Genomic DNA, 16,204 nt, shown 5'->3' on the forward strand with positions numbered 1-16,204 from the left:
GGTAGTGGAAATTATGTAAGTATTGATCAGATGTATCTCCAGCTAAGGTGTGCCCAGATCTACTTTAGTCTGACGTAATATTGTTGCATTCAATTTTAAAAAGATAACTGTGTGTAAATGAATAGAGCAAACGGTTAAAGAACTCAAAATGAGTTTGAAGAAATAGAAGAGCGCTACTGTGTTCGTTGTTGGCACCGTGATAGCTAGAAGGAATTTCGTTACAGTTTTTAAGAGACAGTATAATGCATTTCCCTCGGCTTGACACAATGAAATGAACAGTGGCGTACACAAACAGGGGTTTCTGGGTTTCAAGTCCTCTTTCAACACAAAAATATGAAAAATAAAAAGGGAAACGTGCCACTATCGAAGAAAAGTATCGTATCTTGAATTGTAGATCATTCACAGAATCGTTGATAACTGACCAACTCTCATTGGAACCGTAACGATAGAAACAATACATTTAAATGCCGTTACAAAGTCAAAAATAGAAACAATGGAAAATGGCCGAAATTCCTATGTAAAAGCACATACTATTAAACGGTGTGATAAACATCCTGGTATTTGAAGGCGGCGCTCCAAGTTCCCTTTAAATGTTGCTAGCAAATGACAGGTATTGCCACGTTTATTTTGTACACATCCACGTCTATCCCCTGCCACCTGATCGCGCTGTAGTCTGTCTGCTTAGCCATAGCCACACCCCTTTACCACTTGGCAACGTCGCGCCAGAGCTTGTGTTTTATTCGTTTAGCTGAAATGCCAAGATGTTTGTCACAGGCTTTAGGATACAATGCAATAGTAATAGATCAACGGTGGATCTACAACATTTTCGCACTTCCGAATTTCGTATCACACAAACATGAATGCCAAACACCAGAAGGAGCTCATTCTATAATTCGCTCTTTAATAAACAATAACCATAGTATGATATATACGAGGCAAGTCCACAAAATAAGGGTACTAGGTCCGTCGCGAGCACAGGGAATTTGTTATTACTATGTTGGTCATATTGCCGTGTAGCTTAGCTTCTACTCTTTCCAGCGAGTTCAAGTGGCCTCAGTAACGTCTTCAGTAAAAGATCTTGATAAAATCTGGCGCCAAGTACGAGATTCGCAGCGTTATCCGTTATCTCGTTGTGAAGGGAAAATCTTCGTCTGTAGCTTTCAATTAGATAAAATCAGTTCATGGTGGAGGAAGTATGGAATCGCACGGGTGTGTTTCAATGGTATCGTGAATTTAAAAAAGGTCGTACTGATATACACGATGAGCAAAGGAAAGGAAGACCGTCAATTTTGACTGATATGCGCACTCTCCTGATCTTGTGCCTTGAGACTATCGTCTGTTCACTACTCTGAAGATGCACATGGGTGGGAAAAATTGTCAACTGACGAGGAACTGAAGGTGAATGTGAAGAACTGCGCAAAAGAGGTGGCGGCAGACGTCTTTGAGCAAGGCATAAAAATATTGATCCTTCGTCTCACTAAATGCATTGAGAGGGGTTACAAATGCGTGGAAAAATAGTTCACATGCATACTGATGTAATCAAGGATGTTACAAAATAGAGGATCTGCCCATATGTACGCGTATCTTCATCCTATTAAATCAATGAAGCCAAAAAAACAACCGAACATCGGCACGTCTGATTGGCTACTCTCGTTTCCGCCATCGTCTGGTTGGCTACTTTCGTTTCCGCCATGATTGTTGGCTCAAAACATTGCGATCCTATTGGGCGGAGTGGGCAGAGTAGGGCTGGTGAAACTGTGACGTGTGGCTTCAAGATTCTCTTGTAAGGGCAGATCCTCTATTTTGTAAGATCCTTGGATGTAACCATGTAAAAGTTTTGTTTTAAATATTTTATTTTTGAAACCTACAAAAATCTAGTACACTTATTTTCTAGACATGCCTCTTAAACAAAAATCGCCTGGGTCTTCAAATGTCTTCAAATGATATGAATTTGGGAGGTTGATGAAAATCTATGCACACTACAAGATTATTTGTCACTGGGATATTGCAAACTGTGAAACAAAGTAAATTTATTGAAGTTCTTACAGGGTCATTTTATTGTGTATTTTATATAATATAAATATAGATTTAGTGGTGATTGAAGTTATTTTGAAAGATGTTTCCTTCCTTTAAAAGCGGATGCATGGATGATTTGTTTGCTTCTTTATATTTTAAGTGTAACGACAATATTCCAATATTGCCGTTAAATGGTACAAAGTTAGAGGTTTATATATAGAGTTCAAAAAATGAGAGTTTCCACGGGAAATCGAATTTGGGTTTCCCGTGACAAAATCGAGAACACTAATATTTTTAGTTAACCGGTACAGACGAGTGATCTACGACAGAAGATATGCAATTGTTGGTTCGGTTTGCGTCTATGGCATAGATGTTTTGTATAGGAAAAAATCGTTAAATTTCCTTCAATTAGAGTTTGTAGTAGACAACGTAACCTAACGAAATGTCTAAGCACAGACTAAAAACTGACTTGTAATGGATAAGCCAGAGATGAAGAGGTAACACATCTTTTTATGGATTTAGCTATTATACTATTATTATTATTATTATTATTATTATTATTATTATTATTATTATTATTATTATTATTATTATTATTATTATTATTATTATTATTATTATTATTATTTTACTTTTATTGATCCGTTTCTGCGTAACTTTAAAGTAAATCAAATTTTCAAAAGTTTTAAATTTCTCAAAAATAGATCAAAATATGAAAAAAAGCTTTTTAATTTAACGTCCCACGATCATGCACCGAAGCTAAGGGAGGCGATGGTTATGAGATGAATGTTAATGATTTAAAGACGGAAGTGGGAGAAAGCGGGAGAGGTCTGAGAAAAACCCACGTATACATTGTTTGTCAACCACAAAGCGCAGTCGCCGAGAGCTGGGATTGAACCAGAAACTCTGCTCGTCGATGATGAGCGCTTTGTCACTAAGACATCAAGGCCCAATTTCCCCTCCTCCTCCTCCTTCTTCTTCAAAGAAACCTATTTTCATAGCAATATTTTACTTATTCTTGCTTTTCAACTTCGCCCGGTGCAAATCTGAAAAAAAGATGAAGCATCTATATATTAAAATGCTAGGTTTATATGTTTGTGGTCAAGAAACGTTTATATATTTGTCTCCAATCCTTTCGCAATGAGACCTCGAGAAACACAAGTGCTACAAATGTGCCGTTTTTCTAGGGCGATTCCAAATTTTGTGTAGATTGTCCAGTTCTAATTGAATATTTTTGAAAAACATGCCCGTTATTTCTTTATTACACATTTTTAGGGGTATACTAGAATTGTTGATTTTTTTTTAAAAAAAAGTAAAGCATAATATCGTACGAGTTATACATTCCAACACCACATTTTTGTATACAGGGGTTGTATATCTCTCAGGCGTTTGTTTCATGGCCAAATTATAATGAAAAACGAAGGATAACCATTTCTCCAGTTTAAGATAAATATTTTTTGATTGTTTTGCCCAATGAACACCATATATCACTTGCATTATAATTAATTGTGTGTGTAATGTATTTGCTTATTACATACTGCATGCAAGAAGAAAGAAAACACTGGTCATACATGAATTGAAAACTCCAACAGGAAGTAGGCTCAAATCCAAACGGTACGAGATATTGAAAAAAAAAATCCCTTTACGATATCTCTTGCCGATTTTTTCGCTTCACGTTCTTCACTTGTTTCTGTAAAGGGACATGTACAGATGTTGTGACAAATTACAAGAAGATTCATGCTCATATTTGAATGATGCGCTATGTAGAGAGCGCAGGTTCATCTAGTCCAATATAAATTAGTAAACTGAATTTACGACGAGCACCAGGTATGGTTTTGATCTGTTAATATATATTCTAGATCAGCGTTCCCTAACCGATATGCCGCGGCATACTGGTGTGCCGTGGATGGGCCGCTGGAGTGCCGCGAGGAAATTGAAACAAATTATTAATTCTATTGCAATCTAATTGCAAGACAAAGGAAAAATGTATATTTGCATTTCACATTATTATGAACCTCTACTATGAATCTACAACTTTAAGTTTCATACCGTGTTACTTTTCTGTACATTTTTAATGTTGAAAAAAGTATTTGTTATCATTGTTATGACTATTATTGCTTCTTTATTGCTGCAGACTATTTCGTAACTTGAAATTTTAAAATATCACTCAATCCTTTCGACAAAGCAAACATGCATACAAATTACCTACATTTGTGTTTTACAACTAAAAGAGATTTGTTTGTTCGTTCGTTATTTAGTGATCTTTCTTCTTACCCTGTTAGTGAAAGGTTGGATACAGTTTTCGAAAAAGAAAGCTTAGTTTTAAAAACCAGAGTCCAATATTTAATTGCAATTGTTTTCTATTTTTAAATGAGAATGAAAAATAAGCATAATGATTTACCACGGGGAAGAACCAGTGATTGAGCTTTCTTGTCTGTGAGAAGGAGATCAGTAATCACAGAAAAATACCACAGTATTATGTATATTTACAAATAATAATATCTATGACTGTGCCACGAGAATTAAATTATACCCATAGTGTGCCGCAAGTTGAAAAAGGTTGGGAAACGCTGTTTTTAGATATTTGAAAGTATCCATTTTGTTGAAAGTATTATTTGACATTTTAACATATCCATAATTTGCAGTATTACGATCCCGACGATTTTCTATATATTTAATTTTCTCTGCTTTTAATTCTCAACCCATTTCTCTGTAGGCGTTTAATAAAACTTTTGTATTTCTTTCTATTGTTCTCATATAACAAGATTTCATTATTACAAATTAATTTCAGCAGGCTCCGAAATGTCGTAATACTCCTTCTCTCCAAAGATAAAGAAATTTAAGAGGAGGTGATGACTACAGTGTTTTTGGACAGCGCCGGGGTCATACTCGTGGAGTTTTGGAAAGAGAGCGCACAGTTATTGTTGACCGATATTGTGAGACCTTGACACCATTGCGCGAAGCAATCAGAAGGAAACAGTCAGGAATTCTCACAGAGGGAATAATCTTTCTTCACGACAACGTGCGCCCGCATAAAGCCCAGAAAATCACCAAGCTGTTAGAACAGTATCGCTGAAACCATAGAGTAATTATATAACATAAGAGGTCTCAGTTGCTCTTTCTGCTGAAACTGCGGAGACTGTGGCGCCACCACTCAAGGAAGTTGGTTACTACGGACTACTAAAAGCAAGAACGAATCAAATCATTCAGAGCGCCTGAGTCTGATAGAATTAGCCAATGATACACTTAGCTAATGCGAGTAGCAGACGATGCAGTTAGTTACAACTCTAGCCGGTAGTGTCGCAGAATCACTTTCGTTGCATTGTGGGAAAAAATAATGTCCATTACTTATATAGGAAGTGGTTCATGAGGGTAATCAGTGGCTGGAACATCATCAGCAATCCTCCTTATAGCCCGGTGCTCGCTCCAAACTATCTTCCCCTGTTCCCTCACTTGAAAGAGCACGTAGGAGACCGTTGCTTCGCTTCAGACAAGGAAGTGAAACACTCGTAACAACGTGACGGAACACGCAACAACAGGATTTTTACCAGGAGGGAATGTTTAATCTTATCCCACGATGCGACAAATCCTCAACTAATATGGAGACTATCTCGAAAAATAATGTATGTACCGATATGGAGACTATCTGTTGGCTGTATTGGTTGTATGAAATAATGTATACAAGTTTCACCTCTCTCATTTTAGAGGTGACCTTACTTTCTTTGTAACCTTACTTTCTGATCACCTCTCTTATTTTAACCTCACTTTCTGACCACTTCTCTTATTTTAACCTTACTTTCTGATCACCTCTCTTACTTTGTAACCTTACTTATTTTAACCTCTTACTTTAACCTTACTGATCACCTCTCTTATTTTAACTTTACTTATTTGAACCTTACTTATTTAACCTTACTCATCACTTCTCTTATTTTAACCTTACTGATAACTTCTCTTATTTTAACCTTACTTATTTTAACCTCTCTTATTCTAACCTTACTTTCTGATCACCTCTTTTACTTTGTAACCTTACTTATTTTAACCTCTTATTTTAACCTTACTGATCACCTCTCTTATTTTAACCTTACTTATTTTAACCTTACTTATTTTAACCTTACTGATCACCTCTTATTTTAACCTTACTTATTTTAACCTCTCTTATTTTAACCTTACTGATAACCTCTCTTATTTTAACCACTCTTATTTTAACCTTACTTATTTTAACCTTACTGATCACCTCTCTTATTTTAACCTTACTGATCACCTCTCTTATTTTAACCTTACTGATCACCTCTCTTATTTTAACCTTACTGATCACCTCTCTTATTTTAACCTTACTTATTTGAACCTCTCTTATTCTAACCTTACTTTCTGATCACCTCTTTTACTTTGTAATCTTACTTATTTTAACCTCTTATTTTAACCTTACTGATCACCTCTCTTATTTTAACCTTACTGATAACCTCTCTTATTTTAACCTTACTTATTTTAACCTCTCTTATTCTAACCTTACTTTCTGATCACCTCTTTTACTTTGTAACCTTACTTATTTTAACCTCTTATTTTAACCTTACTGATCACCTCTCTTATTTTAACCTTACTTATTTTAACCTCTCTCATTTTAACCTTACTTATTTTAACCTTACTGATCACCTCTTATTTTAACCTTACTTATTTTAACCTCTCTTATTTTAACCTTACTGATAACCTCTCTTATTTTAACCACTCTTATTTTAACCTTACTGATCACCTCTCTTATTTTAACCTTACTGATCACCTCTCTTATTTTAACCTTACTGATCACCTCTCTTATTTTAACCTTACTTATTTGAACCTCTCTTATTTTAACCTTACTTATTTTAACCTTACTTTCCGATCACCTCTCTTATTTTAACCTTACTTTCTAATCACCTCTCTTACTTTGTAACCTTACTTATTTTAACCTCTTATTTTAACCTTACTGATCACCTCTCTTATTTTAACCTTACTTCTTTTAACCTCTCTTATTTTAACCTTACTTATTTTAACCTTACTGATCACCTCTTATTTTAACCTTACTTATTTTAACCTTACTGATAACCTCTCTTACTTTAACCACTCTTGTTTTAACCTTACTTATTTTAACCTTACTTATTTTAACCTCTCTTATTTTAACCTTACTGATCACCTCTCTTATTTTAACCTTACTGATCACCTCTCTTATTTTAACCTTACTTATTTGAACCTCTCTTATTTTAACCTTACTTATTTTAACCTTACTTTCCGATCACCTCTCTTATTTTAACCTTACTTTCTAATCACCTCTCTTTCCTTGTAACCTTACTTATTTTAACCTCTTATTTTAACCTTACTGATCACCTCTCTTATTTTAACCTTACTTATTTTAACCTTACTTCTTTTAACCTCTCTTATTTATCCTTACTTTCTGATCACCTCTCTTATTTTGAACCTTACTTATTTTAACCTTACTTATTTTAACCTCTCTTATTTTAACCTTACTTTCTGATCACTTCTCTTATTTTAACCTTACTTTCTTTGTAACCTTATTTTCTGATCACCTCTCTCATTTTAGTGGTGTCTTTACTCAATTTGCACAGAATAAATTAAGCAGGAGGAAAAACATATGAAAACAATAGAAGTATAGGCACCCATTAAGAAGATAAAGTTCAAGGACAAGACGAATTTGTAAACATCCTTCAACAGAATCTCAAATATAAAGTGTTGAATGAAGCAAAGTTGTCAGGCGAACATCGAATAAAAGATAAGTCAAGAGCAATCAATGAATAATTCAATGAAGAAGAATAAAATGTTAAATTGGTCGGTTTCTGCTTACAGGGAAAAAGACAATAAGAACAAAAGAAAAAAACTGCTTACTGATGACCATCTGTCATGTTAGATTTCAAGGTCGTGATTAGAAAAGCGAATTGTTTGAATTCAAGAACCGTTTCAATATAAAAGACTATAAAGCACATCATGAAGGGAAAAAGGGCCCATTTATCATTTGGATTAAGCGTCTTGTCAAGTTGGATGGGTTCCTAATCATCCACGTTTAATGATTCATGTCAATCACTAACGCAGAACGCTCAACTTCAGAACAAAAAACTTGTATTGTACGTACTGGAGTATTTTATGTTATTGTTGATCACATTGTGGGATCTCTTAGAAACTCCTGTGCGTTTTCAACAAAATTAAAGCTTGTTTCTCACCTCTCAAAACTAGAAATCTTGATCTGAAACAGTGGCGTAGGGAAGGGGGCCCCAGAGGGGGCGCCCATCCAAAGAGGTCCGACAATGTACTTTGGTACTTTGATGTTTGTAATTTTTTTATATATTTTTATGTTTATATATTTTTTGCTTGTAATTTTTCTATATGTACCTATAACAGCACTTGGGCCCCCTGCCCCCAAACACACATCCTAGCTACGCTACTGATCTGAAACGATGCTTCCAGAATAACGATTACGTTTAAATATGTAGTAAATCACAGTGATAAGCCACAGCGTCGTTCCCCACTTCTAGAAAATGTCTATGGCTTTCCTCAACTTCCTTAAATTAAAAAAAAAAAAAAAAGCGGGGCACGGGGCGTGACGTCTTGCGTCCCCCTATCTTTTCATATCCACTTTTACCCCTGGTAAAAAAGCACTGGAACTTGACAAAATACTAGAACTTTTTATCACTAGACATTATGTGGGAAGGGGTAAAAGAAGCATTTCTGGAAGGAATGCTTCAGCTGGTTTTCTTGGAAGGGTGATTAAAAAGTGCTTGAGGAAGTTAGGTCTCCATCCTCAAGGTAATTTGCACTCTGTAGTACATAAAAATAAATAAATAATTGAAAAGTATTCCTTTTCGTATGTGTAAACTATATTTTCCTGCGTTTGAATAGAAAGAAGTAATCAACCGTTGAAATTCAAGACGTTATTTACGCGTGCTCTGTATTATCAGGTAAAAAATTTCGACACGTGCCTTTTACGATTAAGTGTGATTTTTACGACTTCTCGAAAATTGTTTTCTGATTAGCTTGACGCTATTTCTGTGAATAGTTTTTAAAACAGCAATTGACCCACTGCACTTCTCCGTTTTATGATATTTACCAAGTTCATACAAAACGTAGGGTACAAGAAGGTAAAATATAATCAGGATCAGCAACTTGACATAAACTATTATTAAATTATGTAATAGCAAGAAGCAGTAAAAAAAAAAAAAAAAAAGCCATCACAAGGTAAGTTTTTCTTTCTTATGGGGCGTTTACACTTAGTGGATTTGTGGTCGATTCAGATGAATTGACGTCACTTTCGACTCAGTCGACTGTATAAACAGAACTTCGACTGAATCGCGTGCTGATTGAAAGCGATTAATCGACTGGAAACTGAATTGAAAGACGTTCTATTTTCTGTGGTCGATTCGATCAGATTACCCAACGAAGACAACTGGGTTGCCTAGTGTTAAACATCTGATTCCAATAAAAGTTTTCAGTGGAAAGGAAAAGTGTCCTGAAAATGGCCCGTTTCGGTACAGCTGAGATGATATTACTTTTATAATTATATGAGAAAAATAAATGCTTATGGAATACAGAAAATACTCTTTATGGGGCGTTTACATTTGGTCGATTTAGTCGCACGACTAAATCGACTCGCTGCATTTGCCACTAAATCCAAGCAACTAGGCCGAATCAGATCGATGGATGTGTTCAATTATTTCAACCACAGAAAATAGAACGTCTTTCAATTCAGTTGCCAGTCGATTAGTCGCCTTCGATCAACAAGCGATTAAGTTGAAGTCCCGTTTACACGGTCGATTAAGTTGAAAGTGACGTCAATTCAACTGAATCGATCGCAAATCGACTAAGTGTAAACGCCCCATTACAGGAATATTGCTGCTAGAGAAATAACACTGAAAGCAATTATTCATCAAATGAGTTTAGAAATCACAACTGTGGATCTTCAAAATAAAATTATTAGAACGACCTATAATAGAGAAGTTGAAAAAGTAAATGCTTCGAAAATGTCGGGTGCAGGTGTGGAAGAAACATACCAACCAAAGGTAGCTTGGTTTCATCAATCTGATCGCTTTTTACGCTACATTATACAAGTAATATAATAAGTGTTACATTAGTAACATAATTAGTGTTATGACAGGACCTGTTAATAATAATCTAATGTTTTATGCTAACAAGTAAGCAAAGGTTTTGCTGCTCCTACCCTGAGTGGTTTAAGTAGCATTCTCGCTTTTAGCGGCTATCTACCACAAGTTTGTTAGTGCTTTTTGTACTTACTGTTAGTTTTTATGGCAGTAAGCTCTATTTGTATCGATAACAGGTAAGCGTTTCTAAAGTAAATCTGCATCCAGTAATACTACATCTAAAGTAAATCTGCAGAAGTCCTCCCTTCTGCAAGAGTAAAATACCGTTGAAATAAATGAATATGTGTACCCATGGGTGGAGCTATGGAGGGCATTTCCCCCCAACTTTTTGACAAAAAGCAAAAATGCTACTTATAAGATCCTTCAATTTTGATTTGTATTAACCGTGCCCCCCCCCCCCCCAGCAACCAATTCCTACCTCCGCCTATCTGTGTACCTAAACTGGGACTGCACGGTTTCTACTGACTAATGATCATCCTAGTGAAGAACTTTGCAATTTTATGACATTGTGTCAATTTGAAAAAAAAAAAAAAAGTATCATTTTTCGGTATTTAATGATTTCATAATACATTGTATAGTGGGAGTTTTCAAAAGACCGTCATAACAATGGTAATTTTATGGTTAAAATGTGTTGAGTATAAATGAAAGAAAACTAATAGGATATTGATTTCCACTGGCGGAACATTTTTGCAAAATGTAGGTAAGCAGTATTTCATGTTTACAAGTGTTATACTACGGTTACGATGAGTGAGTCCATATGAAAGACGACTGTGTAACATATCAATTTCAACCAGCGGAGTGTTTCTCCATAATGTAGGAACGTGTATTTTATGTTATACCGTCTTCTTAATATCCATTCCCTTCCCCAACACTATTTCCTTTTCTTTTCTATTGTCACTGCTATTTTAATTTCGTCCCTTAATTCTTCTGCTATAACACGACAAATTGTTCCAATTACTTTCCGCTTGGACATCTTTAGAATTACCAGTCGATTTCGAATCGACCAGAGGAGAGCAAGTCGACAAACAGCATTCAATTTCAGTTGAAATAATTTGAACACAATTCTTCGATCTGATTCGACCTAATCGCTTCTTCGATTTAGTCGCAACTGCTGAAAGTCGATTAGCTGTGCCGACTAAGTTGAACAAGTGAATACAGGGCTTTACTCTTCATTTTTATATAATTTCTGACTTACTGAAAATAAAGCTCCTGTTCTGGTTCTTATTCTTATTGAAGTGATTCCGAGTGTGCTACTATCATTCCATTCTATCATCTGTCTATCTACATTTGTCTATCTATCATCTGTCTATATAATGGGGCGTTTACACTTAGTCGATTTGCGTTCGATTCAGTTGAATTGACGTCACTTTCAACTTAATCGACCGTGTAAACCAGACTTCAACTTAATCGCTTGTTGATCGAAAGCGACTAATCGACTAGCAACTGAATTGAAAGACGTTCTATTTTCTGTGGTCGATTCGATTTTCTTCTGCTATAACACCGCAAATTGTACCAATTACTTTTTGCTTGGACATCTTTAAAATTGCCAGTCGATTTCGAATCGACCAGAGGAGAGCGAGTCGACAAGCAGCATTCAATTTCGGTTGAAACAATTGAACACATCCATCGATCTCATTCGGTCTAGTTGCTTCGATTTAGTCGCAAATGCAGCGAGTCGATTTAGCCGTGCGACTAAATCGACCAAGTGTAAACGCCCTATAATCGACCTAATCGCTTCTTCGATCTAGTCGCAACTGCTGAAAGTCGATTAGCTGTGCCGACTAAGTCGAACAAGTGAATACAGGGCTTTACTCTTCATTTTTATAATTTCTGACTTACTGAAAATAAAACTCCTGTTCTAGTTCGTATTCTTATTGAAGTGATTCCGAGTGTGCTACTATCATTCCATTCTTTCATCTGTTTATCTATCATCTGTCTATACACGGCGGGGTCTATATAAAAATACTATAACATCTATATATTGCCCTCAGTTCGCTATTTCAGAATTTTTGAAACTAGTTAAAATGTAGTTTACGCACTAAATATTCAATACTAACACTCAAGATAAAATATATTTAAACTGATGTATTTTCCAAAGATTTTCTGCATGTACCTTTATATTTTTCACAAAATTCTTTCTTTATAATTGAGAATACATCCACTATTAATGTCTTCTCTTCGTATTATATCTACCAAGGATCTTATAAAATAGAGGATCTGCCCATATATATCTTCATTCTATATATATATCTTCATAATGAAGCCAAAAAACAACCGAGCATCGGCACGTCTGATTGGCTACTCTCGTTTCCGCCATCGTCTGATTGGCTACTTTCGTCTCCGCCATGTTTGTTGGCTCAAAACATTGCGATCCTATTGGGTGGAGTGGGCAGAGTAGGGGTGGCGAAACTGTGACGTATGGCTTCAAGATTTTGTTGTAAAGGCAGATCCTCTATTTTATAAGATCCTTGATATCTACATTGTATAGAACAACATGTTTATACATATCTGGCCACAAAACGTAACAAGCGAAATGTTCAGGTTTGGCCATAGTTGAAATTTGCTATCATACGTTACAGACTGTTGTTCATATCACCATATTCGTATTTATAAATGTTATCGTTATAATACTTGCCTGTCCGTTCCACAATAATGTTCGTGAAATTCGGCCAATCTTAACAAAGCCTGACATGTGCTTTCCTCCAGGAGTCTGAAATACTCTAGGTCGACTGTTTGTGGTTGAAATCTACTTGATTTTAGTAGAAGAATATGAAACCAATCACATATCGGGAATTTTCACATACAAATATAACAAAAAAAATACATTTCTCTGTGTGAAAAGAAACTGATAAATTCTGACGTTTCTTTTAGGATTATCCAATTAGACTATCTCCAAACTGCGGTAAAGGTTAATACTTCCAAGAGAAAAAAAAAAAAGGGAGGAATATAACAGGATTAATTACCCTAGTGTTGAAGTTTTTGATTTACATAAAATATCTGGAAGTTCAAAATAAGCACGTAGCCACAATTTTATAATAGAGAGGGAGAAGAACGTGAAAATCTTTCGTGGTTTCTGTTTCAGGAATTTCCTTTATAGTCTATAAGTCTGCATGTTGCGATTGGGAAACACACAGACCTAAATTTATTAAACTTTAATTTATTAACAACCTACTGTTTTTTTAAAACTCTTATTTCTGTTAAAGTATAGGCATATACTTACTACAAAACACAATGAAGAGTTTTAAGAGGCCTCATCCCGGCGAAATTAAAATACCATTAATTTTACAGTAATTATGTGATATCTTCAAATAGATAAAAGATAATTGAAATATGGAACAAGAGCGCCCTAGACAATATTATTTTGCTTGAGGTACCGTTATCACAAGTCACCTAGTGGCTTTCCGTTTAGAAACGCGAAACTAAATGCCGATTTTCAAAATGGCTAGAAATCGAAAGCAGATAAATGAGTCGTGATAACGGTACCTCATGTAAAATAATATTGTCTAGGGCGCTCTTGTTCCACATTTCGATTATCTTTTATCTATTTGAAGATATCACATAATTACTGTAAAATTAGCGGTATTTTAATTTCGCCGGGGTGAGGCCTCTTAAGCATTTGGGCCGAGCTACGTTTTTATAGTTTCACTTCGATTGAAATACATATCCTAATTAGGGGGGGGGGAGGTCGATATTTATCTTACAAATATTTTCCATAAATCTTATTCTTCCCATTTGAAGAACGGGAGTTTGAGCTAGTCAGCTATAAATGAAGAGGCAAAGTTTATTGCTAGTTCATACGATATATTTTAATAGATACTGTACGAGCTCGAAAATAGGGAGTGGCTGCCCAGGAGCGTACCCAGAAATTTTTTATTGGGTGGGGTCCACCAGAGTTGGCGTGGGTCAATGAAAATTTGACCCACGACCCACTGACCCACCACCCACCATGACCCACTCTGACCCACCCCCCACCATGACCCACCATGACCCACCACCCACGGTGACCCACTCTCACCCATCACCCACTGTGACCCACCACCCACCATGCACCACTCTCATCCACTTTGACCTACTCTGACTCACCAAAATCCATCGTCATCAACTCTGAACACGATCCACGGTCTCTTCTGAACTGACCGATCAGACACATATTCAACTTCGTGAGGGGTCCACATTTTTTCGGAGGTTCATATTCAATAAGAGGATAAACTATAAAATATATTAAAAAAATATTAAATCATCCCTAAAATTAGACTACATTTACAAAAATGTCAGTATTTCAAGAGCATCCGAACACGCAGGCTCACCCTTGCGTACGTTCTTGGATTCGCTGTTATTCTGCTCCCGAAAAAGGCGATAAACCTATATTAAATACTCTCACCTATATTCTCAGAAAAAAAATATAGAACTAATTTGTTTTTATTAGAAAAGAAAGGGCAAAGATGGGATGTAAATTCAAATCTTTAGACTATATCAATCATTTCTCCGCTAAACAATGCAGATTTATTAAGAAAGTATATAAATGTATGTAGAAATAATAAAGTTTGGGGCTGCGGACCCGGGGGACTCCCGCATGGGTACGCCCCTGTGGCTGCCAGTGGTGCTGATTTACATATCACTTTGGGAGGGGGAGGGCGTTGATATATGTGTGTTCCGTTGTGAAATATCCGAGCAAAGATATTCAAATTCAAGCGGTTCCAAGCTAACTTTGCCCTGGCCCCTCTCGGTCTCTCCAGGATCTGCGCTTGTAATGCATTTTCATCAAACCTATATCTTTATAATATACATATGTCGAATATTTTTAAATATCACATATCTACCGTGCGAAGAACGAATACTTAGCTAGTTTTTATACAACGAAAAAAAGTTGAAACATCGCAATAATAGGACCTGTTCATGTAATTCATTGTCACATTTGTTTTCTAAATCACACATTAATTATTCCATTTACTGCCCTAATGCACTCCACTAACTACAGCGGCATTTAATGCATTTTCAGTTGTTTCGTAAATGCACATCGGAGAAGTTAATTTAGTTAACACTTTCTAAGAGAAGTGTGACAGTGAAAGAAAGATATTGCAGTTCTTATCTCAATTGTGTTTTAGCTGCATATGTTTTGTGACAGTGCGTTAGAATGTGTGATGTTTGTTGCACTGGAAAGTTAACGCCAAACCATCGTGTGCTAAATAACCTTGATTGCTTTCTTTATTGCAGTTGGCTCTTAAAATTCTTTGATGGTTGACGAAAACAAAAGACAATCACACAACTAAAAAATGACATGAATGAACTAGAAAGTGTTTAAAAGCTAAGAAGACAATAGCCCAAGAAAGAAGAAGAAGAAGAAGGGAAAAAAAATAAGATCACAAAGCGTGGTCATGTTAACAGTAAATTCAATGTGCAAAACGAACCATTTAGTCCGATAGAACAAAAAAAAAGTGTTCTGTTTTTACTGATGGTGAAAGACAGTCAACGAATACAAAACTGCGAGTTAAAATAGTTAAATCTATCCTCAAGGGCAAGGCTAGGCAGACAAATACAGAGTTGTTTTAATTAATGCCTTACGGTATGGATGTTTCCAATTTGAGTGCAAGTAAGACAAATCTGCTCATCAGCGCTCAAAATTCTTTCCTGACATACAGTGGTGTATTTAGAGGGGTGGCTATCGGTCTCAAGCCCCCCTTCCCGAAATAAATTTGTTATATATTAAAAAAAACTTCATTAAAATTTGTCGGCACCCAAAAGGAAAAATATAAGTGCTTATCCACGTGTTGTGCATAGCCTCCCCCCAAAACAAAATCCTAAATACGCCACTGCTGACATATCACTCAGAAATGAAATATTGATTTTGAACTTATAATTCTCACCATCCATCAGCGGCGCTCATTTCTGAATAACTTTTAGGGTTGCCAACTGGCCGGTATTTTACCGGTAGATCGGATTTTTTTTTTTTTTTATCAGCCTCAACTATATATTTCAGCGTTTAAGATATAATTATTCTTAAAATGTTTTAAGGATTGTGAGCAGGTGTCGGTAATTTTATTCTTCATAGTTGT

The 16,204-nt window shown here is 35.7% G+C and overlaps 1 long non-coding RNA gene across 1 annotated transcript in view; it reads right to left on the minus strand.

Moving 5' to 3' along the window:
* The window catches only part of LOC145668914 (uncharacterized), a 165,080-nt gene that overhangs the window by 88,735 nt on the left and 60,141 nt on the right, over positions 1-16,204 (minus strand). The gene's annotated exons all lie outside the window — the stretch shown is intronic.

The sequence above is a fragment of the Thermobia domestica genome, chromosome 13 (assembly GCF_964235325.1).
Source record: "Thermobia domestica chromosome 13, izTheDome1.hap1.1, whole genome shotgun sequence".
Lineage (NCBI taxonomy): Eukaryota > Metazoa > Arthropoda > Insecta > Zygentoma > Lepismatidae > Thermobia > Thermobia domestica.